At 40.4% G+C, this 17,039-nt stretch overlaps 1 protein-coding gene across 1 annotated transcript in view; it reads right to left on the bottom strand.

Moving 5' to 3' along the window:
- The window catches only part of FERMT2 (FERM domain containing kindlin 2), an 85,853-nt gene that overhangs the window by 39,538 nt on the left and 29,276 nt on the right, over nucleotides 1–17,039 (bottom strand). The window contains exon 2 of the mRNA XM_042470031.1: nucleotides 6,663–6,797. The gene's annotated coding sequence lies outside the window, so the exon portion shown is untranslated. The remainder of the gene's footprint in view (nucleotides 1–6,662; nucleotides 6,798–17,039) is intronic.

The raw sequence follows: 17,039 nt of genomic DNA on the forward strand, positions 1-17,039 counted from the left end.
GCCTCCTGACCCCCAATTTTTAAACAAAAATTTAACATGAGTTTCAGGCTATTTTAACTCAAAACCACGCGTAGAAAACCTCCCATAAATGCACAAAAATTTGCAAACCAACCCCATACCCTCCGATTTCCTCACCCTGAGTCCTTCTCAAAATGGCAACAAAAAGTGATGCAATGTCACTTCCAGTTGCCATTTTGAGAGGAGCTCTTGAAGAAAAGCATAAGTATTTTGGCATGCTGGGTAGCAGACCATGGGGTTGGGCCCCTGGGGCAAATTAGCTCCTAGCCCCCGTGCAATTTGCCCATTCCTGCTTTAAGTGCAACTCTCTATGGGTACAGTGTGCCCATCCAACTTCTCAACAAATCCCTCCCCCAGTCAATTCCATATTGATTACCATTGCTAGCAGTCATTATTCATATCACAGAACAATGGCCAGGATTTGTATCAGGATCTCTGGGGGAGCAAATGGACAACCTACTCTCTTTCTCATGTATGAAGCATCTTTGTACAAACCCCTCTATACATGCTGGAGGAGGAGGGTGGAAAGGATGAGCCAATGCAATCATACCTCACTTGTGCCCTTTGCAGGTTCTTCATTGCCCAATTTATATTTCACATTCTCCTTGTTGCCACTGTCTCTCCAGCAATGGCATTTTCTTCTCCTTCACAAACTCCTTGGAGGACCAGTATGTGTAACCATAGTACAAAGACAGCAGCTGAAATTCCCAGACTTCTAGTTTGTTGCTGATGGGACAAAACTAGCCTCGTTTCAAATATAAGCAGCCAATTTAGAACTACTCACTCGACTGGCAATGAGGGAAGATGTGCTCATCAACAAGGTAGCAGGTTCACAGGGAGAGAAAATCCTGCAGCCGGATGCAACCCAGGGTCTCATGTCAACTGCTCAAATAGGGAAGAGTCATTCATTTTACTTACTACTTTGTGCCAAACTAGAAGTTAACCAGGAGGTGAACAGGTGTGCAATTATTTTGAAAAACTGTTTCTTCCTTCTTTCTGTTGCCTGTTTTTTAAAACTAAAAAGCAGGCACCAGGAGCTGGGGAGTGATGGGAGAGGTTTATCTTTGCCACTTGCAACCAATTCCTTACTCCTATTTTCCCTCGTCATCACAAACTGCTTTTCAACCACGAGAGAAAAGCTATGCACCTTCACATACAATTCTTCAAGGGGTGGAAAAGCAGATAGATACATGAAGATATTTTTGGAGAGAAAAACAATGCATTCTCCTAGGGCTAGGTCCTCCCACCCCTGTGATTCTTCTACTACTGTCTGTGTCCCCATGATCACCGCCACTACAACTGATTTTCATGAAATAATTCATGAATTAGTAATTAAAGTGGTCCTTACTGACACTCTGCTGAGACAAAACCTATCACTACCACACAGAAGGTCTCAAGTTGAATTCAAACTATGCTTATGAAACTGCCAAGGAGCATCAAGATTAACACTGATTATGGAAAAAGAAGCATGTCTCTTATATTTTTTGACAAAAAGGGCAAAGGCACTCTTTTTTAAGATTAATTTTTATTATGTAATTTTTAACACAAACAATCTAATGTACAATCCATACAATATATAACCAAAGGTAAAGAAACTGGAGTGGGGAAAGGGGAAAAAGAAGTGGGGGGAAGGAGGGCAAAGGCAACTTTGACATAGCAACTAGCTAGTTTATTTACAGTTCTGATTTTTGTGGAGGAATGCCAAGGGCAGGAGAGGACAAGTACAAAGCCCAACTGCTGAGTTGCTCCCCTTCTTAAAACCAGCTGATCTGATCGCTGGGACAGAGCAGCTAGTAAAAACAAACAAACAGTCACACTGAAGTGAGGGAGTGAAAGGAGAGCCCACTAAGGGTTCAGGCCGACTCTTGGATAGTGAGATCTTTGTAAGGACTAGTAGCGATATGGTGTTGAGAAATCCTGATCCACTGGTTATCTGTGCACTTAAAACCCTCATATTATCATTAAGGAGGCCAAAGAATCCCAGGCATTGCCAAGGAATCTAACAGAACCAGGAACACACATAAAGGACACAACTTAGTAAACAGCATTCAGAACATTTGATTTGTACGTATGAAGGCAGGGAAGACAGGCAACAAGTTCTGGAATTAATGTGTGATCTGCAGTAATATGGTCAAGATGCAATATTAATTTTACTTTTTCCTTTTTTCCAGTTCCATTAATTGCAATTATTTTTTAGCTCTTTTCTTTAAAAAAATCAAGATCATACAAATGCAAGTTTATTCCCTCTCCCCAGACTGACCCATTCTGCCCTCTTTCCCATGTGAGAATTGCCTTCTCCCTATCACCCCTGCTTTGAAGTGAAGTGCAGGACATCTGTCAGCTGAGGTAGGCAGAGAAGAAGAGTCATGCAATTCAGCAAAATGCAGGAGATTCAAATCTATACAGTGGTCCCTCCACATTCACTGGGGTTAGGGGTGAAGGACACCCCCCCCCCCGAATGTGGAAAAACCACAAAGCACTATTCTTTTCCCCTAAGAGAATACCTCTCTAGGAATCTCCAGATCTTCCAGAGCAACTATATGGTCAACATCTGCCAGAGGTTGATCATGGAGTCATGCTGGAGGACCTACAAAATGCCTACAGAAGTGTTTTCTCTAGAAGCTTCTAGGTTCTCCAACACAACTCTATGGTCAACTTCTAGCAGAATTGAACTGGAGGACCTAGAGATTCCAAGAGAGAACATATTAATCAAAACTGCAAATAATCAAATCTGCAAAACTGCAAATGTAGAGGGCCAACTGTAAATAATCTGCATTGTCCTTCTTTGCACAATATATTTCTGCCTTGCTACTTATTGGGAAATTGCTCCCTCCTCCTTATGAGATATGTGTTCATGGACAGTATGATATTTTTGTTGTTATTGCTATCCACCGCTGAGTCAATCTGGACCCATGGTGACCCTACAGACCTGCATTTGTAGACACGTCTAAGGCACTTCAACCTGCTTCCAGGCAAGTTTTTTTAAACTGTGGGGGTTGGGGGGCTTTGGGGGCACATGCAGCCATAAATTACACTTTTCCTTTCCTGATTTAGAACATTAGCAATAGCAACAGCAGCTTCATTTATATACCACACTGAGCAGTTGCTAAGCAGTTTACAAGTGTAAGCTAATTGCCCCCAACAAGCTGGGTACTCATTTTAGCGACCTCAGAAGGATGCCAGGCAAAGTCAACTCTGAGCCCCTGGCTGGGATTGAACTCACAACCTTGTGGTTTGTGAGTGAGTGGCCACAGTACTGGCATTTAACCACTGCACCACCAGGGCTCTTGGTTTACCTAGTCCAGTTTATCTCAACTGGGCAGCAGAAGTTTCCCCAGAGTTTCAGACAGGAGTCCTTTCCATCTAATCTGAAGCAGTCAAGGAATGTAACTAGGATCTTGTGCATGAAAAACATGTGCTCCAACAAAGGGCCACAGCCCCTCCCTGGAAAAGAAGGATCTCCCAGGACTTGGACTGACTACACACTCCACAAGGAACCTCCCAAACCACTCAGTCATAAGAGCAGGCAAAAAGTATTGTTTTAAGTTTGTGAGTTGGTACTCACATCACAAAACAATGGGCCAAGAACATTTTTTGGAAATGAATCCTGGGCAAATTTCTCTTTGGTTTGTTCCCAAAGGCCAAACTGCTATCTTTCAATGAAATGTTTATATGAACATGAGATTGTATATAGAATACTTTGGCAAACAAGACTGTGTGAGAAGACAGTGTTCCAGAGGTAAGTTGCAGCAAAACATTCATTATTCTTCTCTGCCAAATCTTTAATGTATTTTACAGCTAGATTCTAAGAGTCATTGTAACAGCAACTTGAGGTGGAATGCACTAATGTTTATAGCAGGACAACTTCATGAAACATGATGTTGTACCAAAGCCATGTGTCCCGTTTCAGATTAAAGAGAGAAAAAAGAAATAATAGCAGTCCACCATATATTAACCCCAAAGGCACTTCATTACATGCCTTGATAGAAGTAAACATAGTAAGTAGTCCAGCTCTCCAACAATCATACTCACAGAGAGTTACATAAAATACACGAATGTAGTCAATAAAGGTAACACCATGAAACAGCCTAAATACACTAAAGGCACTAAATCCTGTCTGATCTTGGTAGCTAAGCAGGGTAAGCTCTGGTTAGTACTTGGGACGGAAAACCAGCAGCAAATACCAGGTGCCGAAGGCTCGATTTTAGAGGAAGAAACTGGCAAAACCACCTCTGGGTATTCCTTGCCTAAGAAAACCTATGAAATTCATGGGATCACTATAAGTCGACAGACAACTTGAAGGCACATACACACACAACACCATGAGAGACTGAGGACAGCAACTGAAAACAAAACATATTTTAAAAGCAAGCTTTCAGGAAACTACTCATGGCCCTTATTTTACAATCAATTGTACATGCACGTTCAGAAGACCAGGGTCAGGACACATCTGGGAAATAATAACACTTAAAACCTGCTTATGGCTGAGGGTATAATGTAGACCTATTTCCCAGTGATTTCAGCAGCAGTGACTCTCTGGTCAGAAGACTTAGAACTGCAGCCTCATGCCTTCGATTATCCACTAAGGCAGCAATAAAGAGCCAGACTATATTTGTTGGGCAGACATTTGCAGCCACATAACACCTCCTGTTGACATTTAAAAAGAGGAGGCTGGCCTTTTGAAAAGGTGACAGACAGGAAGAGATGTGTTGGGCATTAAGCTACCAAGCATGTTTTCACTGGTAAAATGATCTACTTACACATTTCTCCATAGGGGGTCCTTGAGACCAGACCCAGCTTGCCCTTTCCATGCCTCCAAGCATCTGATGCTATGCCAGTAATTCCTTCTGCTGAGGAAAACAGGGATGGTGCTCCTCAAGACAGCCTATCATCCCACAATTAAAATTAGATGGCAGTCTGGCAGGACTAGAGGCTCTGAGTCTAGAGTCCTTCCAAGAACTCCAAACTGATTCCTCACAGAAATGCTTATACCAGACACAGGCACAGCCTTAAAAGCTACTGTGCTGGCAACCAATAAAGCCCAATTACGGTGCCAAAACAATGTCACCGTGTATGTCACTGACTTTCTGCAGTGCAATCTATTAAATTTAAGATAGTGTTGATGGCAATCAAGTCTGTGAGTGGCACATACTCTGGTTGTGCCGGGTATCTTCTCCAAAATGCTCTAGCTTGGCAGCTCTCAACAGCCAGCTATCACCTATAGTTTTGGAAATCACAGAACTATTGAGTCTTTTGCTCTTGGGTTTCTCAATGTGGAATTCATTCCCTTCTAGGATTCAGTCTGTTTCTTCCTCATCTCAGATAACTGCCTTCAGATTTCTGTGTTCTCCAAGGAATTCTAGGGAATCTATAACCAGTCTGGTCCCCAAACATTTTGGGCTAGTGAGCGCATTTGGATTTGTTGAGAGAGTGCCATTTGTTGATATTTTGGACAAATAGGAAAATTAGGGGCATGGCCAACTTATCCCCCCCCCCCCCCCAAATTCCTCCCTAAGGCAAATCGATGAAGCTGAAAGATCACTAAAAAGCAATGCCTAAGTACAAGACAGAGACATACAGTCTGAACTCCAAAACACAAAACATTATTTTGAAATCTCAGTTTTCAACTCCATCATTAATTTCACAGAAGACAAAGTAATTAAAAAAATTGATTTCACAGAAAGCAGACTGAGCTGCCCAGAGAAGCGTGCTTTCTCTGTCTGTCTATCTCTCTCACACAAAAAACCCTGTCAAATTTTGAAGTGTCTGGGGCAATATACTGATGACTTCTGGCTGTCACACATACATAGAAATTTTCTTTTTTTTATTGTAGATTTCACATCAAAACAACAGAGCACTTATGTCCCAAACTGTTCTCAAATTATCTCCAAGGCTTGGAAGTGCCTTCTTCAGATTCCTGACTGATAACTCTTAATCTGTACTTTAGAGACAAGCCACAGATGAAGTAATATATGTAAGTACTGTATATAGAAAAGGAAAAGAACACAAGGCTATTTTTAACATATGAAAAATCTGCAGATTGTTATTAAATAAGGAAAACTAATACAAAGAAGAATAAAAACAAAAGCTTTGTATGACCACTGAGGTGTTTGTAAGGACACTTACCCCATAATTCAGAACTGATTTTTAAAAAGGTTAGCACATCTTTATCATCCACTATTTTGAGAGAAGAAGTGAAACACAGATGGGAAAGGAAATGTTACAAATGTACATATAGATGTGTCCCCATGTTTGGCACACTGAGTCTAACCAGCTCTTATCTTGTAAGAGTGTCAGCACAAGGCCAAATGACTACATGCATCAAGCTCAGTGTTCAAAAGAGCACTTGACACAGTGCCATGATCTTAACTGCAGAGTTGAAGGAACTGAAGCCAAATGCTATCATTACTAAATATTATACAGCTCTCCTGTGAATTCTGCAGACTTTAGCAGCAATGTCATTTCCTGCACCGCCATCAAGAGAGCAGGTGTGACTGTACATCGTTCCCTTTAGCATCTACTCTAGTTTCAGTTTTAAGAACTCTCTCCTGCTCTTAGTGCCACTTCCAAGTTGCTCCCCTTACTTCACTCCTTCTCCATCCCTACCCTTTTAAGTCTATTAATGCAAAAAATATAGACTTCACCTGATCCTGGGGTGATTAATGGCCCTTCCAGCTCCAGTGTCTCATCTTCATACTGGTCATCCAGCTTTTTCTTTTTCTTCTTTGTTGGATCTCTAGGTTTTCTCAAGAGGGAGAGTTCCTCTGGATGTCTGATGTCTAGGGGAGAACAAGAAGAAATCACATTTTCACACAAGAAATTACACAAAGAATTATTCAAGTAAAAGTAAAAAAGTAAAATAAAACACCCACAGGGAAAATGCGGGATGAAGTGGGGTGAACTGTACATTATTAAAGCATAGGTTTTTATGGATGGCAAAGGCTCTACTCCTTGCCGCCACTGATATTGTTATCATAATCCACCAAGAGGACTTTGCTATTCAGCAGCATACAAATATTATAAACAAACAAGTGTGCCATGGAAGCTGTGTGCCCCAAGAACTTTCTCGGTGTTCCTTATACAATGACACATTGTTTTTGCTAGTCTTAATTAATTTCAGAAGGGATTTGAAACACAAATCCAGAATTCCATTGGCAGCAAAAGAGGAATTGGAAGAGTTGCTTGGCTTTCTCCTTTAATCTTTGTTTTTGTTTTTAAAGAAGTGCCAGATACCTGCCAGAAGCACAAATTAATTTGGAATGCATCCACCTGGAACAGTTTTCCTGAGCTTTCTTTTAAGACATTTTTCTCTCCTCAAGTCCCTCTCCACAAATTCACTTCGTCAGTGAGATTACCATATATACTCATGTGTATGTTGACCTCGTGTAAAAGTTGATGGCAGGTTTGGGATTGAAAATTATGGATTTTTATATGACCTGTGGAAAAGTAGTGGTATGTTCACAAAGGACAAAGCAAGAGAAGACAATGCCAAAAAAACTTTTAAAATTCTGGCAGGCATAACTCTTTTTGCTCACCCTAAAGGCTGGATGGATGAGGAGGGAAATAGGGTAAGTGGTGTGTCAGCTATGCGATGTGCGTCAGAAGCAGCCAGGCTTGGATGAAGTCAAGAAAATGCACACATGTCAAAAAGGATGTAAAAAGAGTTAAGGTACAGTATTAACTCTTATTTAATAACAAGAAACTACCTTTTTCTTTGAGTAGAGTGGTGAAAGGCAAAAGCTTACTCCATCCTAGGAGAACCTAAAAGAAGCACCAATCCCCTCTACTCTCTCTTGGTGCACCAAGTACCAAAGAGCTACTGCCACCATGATTTTTTCACCCTGGCATTCAAAAAGGCCAGTAGTGGCACTGCAGCTAAGAGTAGATGGGCTTGGTGCTTCTTGTAGGTTCTCCTGGGACATACTATGTTCTTGCCCTTTGCCACTCTACTCAAAGAAGGGATGGTTCCTTTTTTGATAAGAGTTTAGGCAGAGTACTTACATTGGTCCATGGATAAGTTAACCCAAGTTCTTTGGGTTGATTTTTTATTAAAATTTCAAGATTTATACATAAGTAATTTCCTGAACCACTATAGCCAGGACCATATTTTTACACATTTAAATCTGTTCAATGCTTGTTATTCACCCTCATTCTAATAGTCTTTCTCCTCACAAAATATACTTCTATGATATGCACGGTGTCTACCATAACTAATGACAAGAGGTAATTGTTTAATAAGAGTACGTTGCATGCTTCTTACATCCCAGCTTGCGAATGTGAAAATAACATTTAAAGATTCCTCCATCACTGTCGAAATATTACTGAACACATCATCATCATCATCATCATCATCATCACCACCACCACCACCACCACCACCTTCTTCTTCTTCTATCCCGCCTTTCTCCCAATACAGGGACTTTATCTCACTATCTTTCTCTCAGCATCAAATGTTTTGTACAGAAACAAATACAGTAATCTCTAGCAATTAACACAATTTCTTTGGTCTAAATTGAATAGTTAGGTTTTTGGATTTTGTTTCCAAATAGGTTCCTGACACAAAGCTCAATACTGTAGAATTAACATTATTATATTAATAATAGATTAACCAAATTATAACAATATATTAACTAAAATATTATTAGTAAGTGTCCTCAAATTCTGGGAAGTAGGCTGAAATGTTACCCAGGGATGCATTCCCATGGAATCATGGCTTCTGCAGAAGTAATTAAAGTCAGTTTATTTCCTGCATCTCTTAGGGGAAAAAATATCTTTCCCACCAATTGAAGTTTTTATCAGTGTTTTTATAAAGGATGTTCCAACACACTGAGGATGTGAGGTGGGAAATCCTGTCTCATTTGCTTTGGTAGAGGAGCAAAATCCCCTGTTCATCACTGGCACTACTGCACAATGTACAAAATCGTCCTTTCAGCAAAAGCATGACACTTGCAAATGCATATCCAAGTATGAAGGGAAGATCACTGTTGTGTATATAGCTGCATCTTCTTGTATGGTCCTCATAGTTCTTAGATTTCTAGAATCCTAGAGTTGGAAGAGAACCCAGGGGCCATCCAGTCCAACCCCCTGCCATGCAGGAACACACTATCAAAGCACTCCTGACTCCCATTTTATACAGCCATATGTGCAGCCCAACGAATTGGTTGCAAACCTCTTACTTTCTCTTTTAGACCTGCTTTTTAATTACTGCCAGCTCTTCCTACCTGTCTGTAAGATCCTATATACTACAAGAGCCAACCAGTCCAACCCTATTTGGCCATGCAGAACCTCATGGTATATTGCAGTAATGAGTCAGCATGGCTTAGGGGTTTGAGTGTAGGACTATGACTCTGGAGACTAGGGTTCAATTTCCAGCTCATCCACGAAACCCACTGGGTGACCCTGGGCAAGTCAAACTCTCTCAGCCTTAGAGGAAGACAGTAGCAAATCTCCTATGGGCAAATCTTCTCAAGAACTGTCAGAAGTTGGAGATGATTGAAGGCACGCAACAACAACAATACTGCAGTAGCAGGCAAGAGTATACACCAAGCTAATGCCATAGCTGGCTCCTTTAGCCCCCTGTCCTTGTCCAGCCACACATATCACAAACACGTTTTGTATAGTGCAAGCCAGGATCTGGACAGTTGAAGGAAAATGAAGGATCTGGACAGTTATCTAGACAGCAGGCATGCATGTGCACACATGCAAAAAATTCCTAGGAACCTTCAGTAATCTGAGTACTGGATTAAGGTCCCTTTCACTTCTTCGAGAACAGTGGTCCCCAAACGATGGCCTTTAAAAGATTTTGGACTTCAGCTCCCAGAAGTCTCAGCCATGTTGGTAAATAGTCTGAGATTCTGGGAGCGGAAGTCCAAAATCCCTTAAAGAGCACATTTTGGGGACCACTGTTCTAGAACATGGGCAGGCAAATGTAGGAGCATAAGGCAACACATTAGCCACTCCACAGGCGACCTGCGGGGAGCTGCGCCACATCCCGCCACAATAAAAATTGGTGGGTTTTTTTGGGGAGACATTTCCTGTTTCTAAGGATTCTTCTGTGGAACCAAACATTGCAAAAATATCCTCTCCCAACATCTCCTGGATAACACTTGGGGGCAGTTTTTTTTTAATGTAAATAAGTGACCTCTGCCCCTAAAACTGGTCCTGGGAAAGCAGGATAATTGTGGCTGTGGGAAAGATTGATTTGTCGGTTTTGTTCTTCAACAGGGTAAGTATCAAATGAGAAAGGGACTTTTCCTTCTCTGTAGCAAGGCTCCACTTTGCAAAGAAAGACAGTTGGATTTTCTCCACGCATGTAATTAGCTGATGTGGAAAAATATTCACTAGGCATAGCTAGTTTACTTTAGCGAGGGGAACTATAGAGAAACTTGGTTCCATCAACTAAGGCAGCTCTTACTTCCAGAGCTCTTTGCTGATTACATACTGGATTCATTATTTCTGCCATGACAATAAGCCAAGGTTGTGAAGGCCTATCCATTTTTCAAGCCAAGAGAGTGTGATTGTTATATATAATAACAAAATTATATTTTTCAATGTCATACCAGCATTTTCTTAAACAATGATTTTCATCAATCTAAGGTAACCCTGAATTTCATCTAAGGTAACCATGGCCAATTTACACCCCCCCCCCCCCCGCAACCAATTCTCCCAAAGGCAAACTGATGGAGGCTAATTGATAAGCCTAGGTACAAGGCAGAGAGATATAGTATGAACTCCAAAACATAAAACACTCTAATAATAATAATAATAATAATAATAATAATAATAATAATAATAGTTTGCTCTTCGGCCGAAAGGCTAGCAGAGGGACTTACAAATTGTTAATTAGACATTTTTGAAGTCTCAGTTTTCAACTCCATCAATAATTTCACAGGAGACAAACGAATGAGAAAAGAAATTTGCTCCAAAAACTCAGTACAGAAAACGAAGTAGAATCAGGACTTCTATCAAATGCCAAACCACATATTTGTTGTGCAAACATAACAAAATATTGATTTCACAGAAAGCAAACAGGAGCTGCCCACAGAATTATGCTTTGTCTGTCTGTCTTCACACACACACACACACACACACACACACACCACCTTGTCAAATTGTCTAGGACAATATACTGATGATTTATGTCTGTCACACATATGTAGAATTTTTCTTCTATTATGCTATTATCTGAACAACAGAGCAGTTATGTCCCAAACTGCAAATACGCAGGGCACATTTTGCAAAAGCATGAAGTGAATTTTCTCAGTTAGTAGAACCCACTAGTCAATGGTCTCACTGTCATCACACAATCTTATTCTTTTAAAGGTAGAGTAAAATATCTGGTGGTCTTATCATGTAGTTTTGCTCTTTTTCTTATTAAGTTTTAGCTACAACTACACCATGAAGAAATAAGATTAGCTGGGCAAGATTTATTCTTTACAGACCTAGTCTGTCTCTCTTATTCACTGCATTGTCATCAAGATACTTGCAGATGGGACTCCTGTATAATCTGTTCTAATACTTTTCCTGGTATTGTGGTCAAACTGACTAGTCTGTGGTTTCCTGGATATTCTTTTTCTGTCTTTTTTGAAGAGAAGGATAATGTTTGGTTGTTTCCAATCCTCTGGCAGCTCACTCGTTCTCCAAGATATCTCACAAATTATGATAAGTGGTTCTGAGAGTATGGCCCTGAGATCACACTTCAGACTCCTGGTCCCATCAGCCTTAGTAAGCATGACCAAAGTCAGGAATGATATCAGTTTTAGTCTCATAATAGTGGGGATGGAAGGGAGGCCATAGGCTACCTACTCCTGACCCACACTTCTACTGCAATCGAATGACTATAGGGACATGCAAGTATTATTCAGTTGGAGCCAAGGACATCTTTATGTAAAGATCAGAGCAGTACATGAAATCTTCTGCCACAAAGCAGTGTGTGAAGTACAGCATGGCCTCCCAAAAGAAATCAGAGAAGTCACCCTGTTCTATCATGAGAGTCTGACTTGCCCTGGTAGTCTAAAAGGATTAAGATCTCTCAGCAGTCCACAGTTGATAACATAACAACAGCTCTTATCTATCCCCTCTCTCTGAGACCAAAGAGTCTTATATACTCATTTGCAATTACATCTGTTTCCTTGTAGAAATCTTTCTTGTCCTTTAGAAAAGAATAAAGGCTTATTCAGAAGCCATGTTGGGCAAACATATAGGTAGCATCCCATCTCCATTCTTCAAACATTCATTGTTGTTGGCAAGAGATATTCTGACAAGTGAACACAGATGTAAGGGAAGATGACCAGCTTTGACATGTATTGGTAGAGAGACATCCTTTCATATGCACTAAAGGCATTTTGTTCTCTGCAGTTCAAGCATGCCCACCCACCCATGCATTCTTATTCTTCTACTGACATTTAAAGGGCACCATGTATTGTTTCCCCTCTTTCCCCAAGCAAGGATATTGTATTTTATCTCCTTCACATTTACAGTACATGATGTCCCATATGTTAATGCAATTTAAAAGTGGGTGGTGATAAATAAAGCTGTATGCAAAGACTTCCTTGAGCTTTGAAACAGGAATCTCTGTTGATTATTTTCATTATACCAATTTTGGAAACTAAAAGGAAGCACTGCTGCCTCCCCCCCAGAAAATGTTTATGTTTATATCAAGAATACTGTACTTGACGAATGTTATGTTTTAATCTGGATACTAGAAATTTTGTATGCCATGTCGCTTCCAAGGACACCTTAAGAACAGCACTGCAATATCCTTTGTGTCCCTGAGCTGGCCTTGAAGAATCAGCGGTGAAGATTTCTAGAAACACAGCAAAGTGCTGGAGATGACAACCCAGTTTGCAAGGGCTTCAGTTAAAAATACTTTGTAAAGCCTTTCACAACTTTGATCCCACATATCTCAGGGCACGCTTCTCTTTATGTTGTCTCATAGCACAATTTGAATTTTCTTTTCAGAGGGCACTGTAAATTTGGGTAGAGCTGTCCCATAGAGGACCAGGATGTTTAATATTGCCCCAAGGCCATGGAATCAAATACTATGACATTTTATAATAAAAAAAATATTTTTTTATTTCTATCCCGCTTTTTGCCAGGCAATCAAAGTGGCGTTTATGAACTTACGGAAGGGCCATCATTTTATTTATTTATTTATTCTTTTATTTTGATCTCCGTTGGCCAACTGCTTAGTTTTGCTGGATTTTAGTGATTTTCTTCCTGTTAAATTGTGTATTGTTTTTCACTGTAAACTAAGCTTGTTTGTAGTATTACAAGAATGAATACCCACATCTCCTCCACTGAAGAGAAGGTCAGTCTATTGAAAGCTAGGGCATCACAATGGCTAAGAAACTGAACTGGGATACCAATGGAATAGTGCAGCTTGGTGAACACACCCTACATTAGGAATGGGCAAAATATAGAACGCATGCAATCCCCCAAGGCCTTTTCTGCAGCCTTTCCCTACTTCCACCCAGACCTGAAGGGCTTTTTTTTAATGAACATCAGAAGTGACTGGACAAGTAGGTATCAAGTTGGTTCATCTTTCCCCCACAAAAATGGCCCTTGAAGGATTCTGAGGCTATAACTACTCCCTTTTTCAAGTGGGAGGAGCACACACACACACACACACACACACACACACACACACGCACCCTGGAAATACTATTAGGGGTTGCATGTGATCTGTGGGCTCAATTTCATCAACCCTGACCTAGCGTACCCAGCAAAGGCAACAGCTGAGCCACAACATTTCTATCCCAGCTCAGATGATTTTTCTTTCTCTTTTTAAAAATCTTCCATATAGGAACAATAATAATAACCTCACTCACAGGTCTGCTGTGCTTATCAAGAGTATATGTGTCTGTTTTTGTGCATATAATGATTTTATGCTAAGTTTTGGTGGGATAGTGCTTGTGATGCAAGGGGTTGGTAAAGGCATTGGTGGAAAGTATTATAGGTCGTCTATGGTTCTGGGAGACAGCTAGTGTTTGAATGTTAGACTAAAACTCTGGAGTTCAGAGTTTGATTCCCAGCTTGGCCATGAAACCCAATAGGTGATCTTGGCCATGTCACATGCTCTCAGCCTCAGAGGTAGGCAATGGCAAACTTTCTCTGAACTAATCTTGACAAGAAAACCCATGATACGTTTGCCTTAAGGTCAGCATAAGTTGGAAACGACTTGAAGCACTCAGCAACAGCAACACACCATGGATAGTATTAAAAACAAAAGACCATCTATGTTCATAAGACTAAAATCCATCTAGTCTAGCATTCTGTTTCCACAGATGCATCTGAGAAATCTACAATCAATATATGAGAATAATACCACCCTCTTGCTCATGTTCTACAACTGGTTGTGAGAGGCATGCTGCTTCTTATATAGGATCTAACACACAGTTGTCATGACCAGTTACCATTGTCCAAGAATTTGTCTGAAATGCCTTTTAAAGCCTTCCATATTAGTAGCCATTGCTACATCAGGTGGCATTGAACTCCCATAATTATATGCTGGGCAAAAATATTTCCCTGTTTCTCATCATTCCACTTGCTTGGATGATTATGGACTCATATATTAAAGTGAGAAATTTCCCCATCTGCTTTCTTCATGACATGCAGACTTATGTTATAAACCTGTATCATTCCCCCTTCACCCATTTACTTCTTTGTCAGCTAACATCCCCAACCACTGAACCTTTCCTCGCTGAGCAGCTGATTCAGTCCCCTGATCATTTTGTTTACCCTTTTCTGTACCTTGCTCAGCTCCACAATATCCCTGAAGCTCCTTCTTCTCAGACAGTGGTACATCTACTGCCATTACTGTGGTTATGATTTAACATATTCATGGGCATGTTTTATTGATAGCTTACCGCCAGTCAGTGGCCCTTACTACAGGGAAGCCAGTGTTCATTTCTAGGGCAAGAAAAGGTTTCAATTTTTATTAAAGTGACAGAATGAGGCTGCCAGGGATTGGGACAGATGCCAGACTAGGCTTCTGAAAGGAGGCCAAAGTGAGGAGGAATCTACTCTTTTATTGGCCTTTAAAAAAGAAAAACATAGGCTCCTGCTATAGCTATCACAGGAGATTGTGCTTATCTTTTAAAAATGAAAACATATGTTCTTATTTTCCTCAAAATAATATTTTTGCCCATGAAATAACCAACTTTATTATCTTCTATGTTTTCTTAAAGAGTTTTTAAAAGATACTTCTTACTTGAATTATATTCCAGCTACCATACTGTAATCCTACAGCTAGTTAATGAGTCAACCACCGCCATACTATTTTGTTAGGCAAATGAAACATCTATGTTTGAAGATAAAGTATCTTGCAATAGAAAATGCTGGAGCAAAAAACAAGAGGGCTACTGCGTGTGTGCTGTGCTTACAAGCAGCCCAGAAACGCTTGCACATTACAAAAGACAGAATGGTGGATTAGACATCTGCTAGACTGACCAGTAGGGTCAGTTTTATGAAAAGGGGAGAAGCTCTTCCCTAGGTGTGCAACTGTGACCCTCAATGCATTTTTGGCTGCAACTCCCAACACCTCTCACCATTAGCTTTACTGGCTAGAGCCAAAACAGTTGCCCACCACTAATCTGTTGTCTCAGCAATAAAGCATTATTGTAGATGCCAAATGCATCTAAGGAAGTAGACTTAAGTCTACAAAAGCTCATGCTGTCAGCTTCTTTCTTTCAGGTAGTCTCAAATGTGCTACAAAATTTCTCTACACTTATTCTACAGACTAATACAGCTATATCTTTGAATTACTGCAGATGTTGCTTATATATTTTCTATTTTGAGAAATATAAAAACTGTTTGTTGGAGGGGCCGTTAAAGAGAAAAACTTAAAAGCAAGATTCTCAGGGTTCCATACCAGACGCTGTGTAAAACAATGATCAATCTGGGGCATAAATACCATTTTTAATGCTTACAGAACCATGTGCATTCCCATATAATCTTCACAGCTCTGAAAGCCTCCTGAATGTCTTTTCAAGATGCAGGTGAATATATCTTCAACTGGGACATAATGGCAATCTAGCAGTAGCATAGCTGCTCCTATTGGGAATGCTCACAGTACTGTGTTGCCTAGATCATGTGTAGACAACCTTAGATTGTCTACCCTGGCAGCTAAAAAGCTCCTATAGTTTATTAGCCATGAGACTGAGTGATAAATCAAGAAATCCACATTTTGAATCTCTCCTTTGCCATGAACTGGTAAGCAGAGTGGAGAAGTGGTTGTTACCACAGTAGGTCTTTCCTTTCCTTATGCTTCTGGTCAGGGGATGGCTGCAGTGCATCTCCTTCTCCATCAGTAGGCTGATCAGAGAGGAGTCCATGTTTCAGCTGCTCAGCCCTACCACAAGAAACCATGGTATGGGCTCTTTCCATTACCCTACCCTACTTATGATACTTCATATTCTAGAAGCACTTAGGATACACAGTGGGCTCTTCATATTCACTGGGGTTAGGGATGCAGGACCCTGGTGAAAGTGGGAAAATTACAAATAAAAAACTACTATTCTTTTAACCTGAGAGCACACCTCTCACAGGCATCTCTAGGTGCTCCAGTGCAACTCTATGTGCAACATCCACTAGAGATTGGCCACAAAAGTGTGTTGGAGGACCTAGAGATTCCTAGAGAGAACATATTAATCAAATTTATGAATAATCAAATCCGTAAAAGTCAAAGCTGCAAATGTGGACAGCCAACTATGTCATACTCAGCCAATTGTTGCAACCAGTAGAATACCATCAATAACTATGCTGAGAATGATAGTTTTCCAAGCTCTTGAAATATGAATAGGTTAGGTCCTCATACTGGACTGTGAGTTTGCAGCTGAAGCCTTGGATTCTCCTGAGAAGTGTTCTGTATTCAAACTGGTCTTTGCGAATATTATTATTATTATTATTATTATTATTATTATTATTATTAACCTTTATTTATGAAGCGTTATAAGTTTACACAGTGCTGTACATACAATCTTTTTAATTAGACGGTTCCCTGCCCTCGGGCTTACAATCTA

Source organism: Sceloporus undulatus, chromosome 1 (genome assembly GCF_019175285.1).
Source record: "Sceloporus undulatus isolate JIND9_A2432 ecotype Alabama chromosome 1, SceUnd_v1.1, whole genome shotgun sequence".
NCBI classification, from domain to species: domain Eukaryota; kingdom Metazoa; phylum Chordata; class Lepidosauria; order Squamata; family Phrynosomatidae; genus Sceloporus; species Sceloporus undulatus.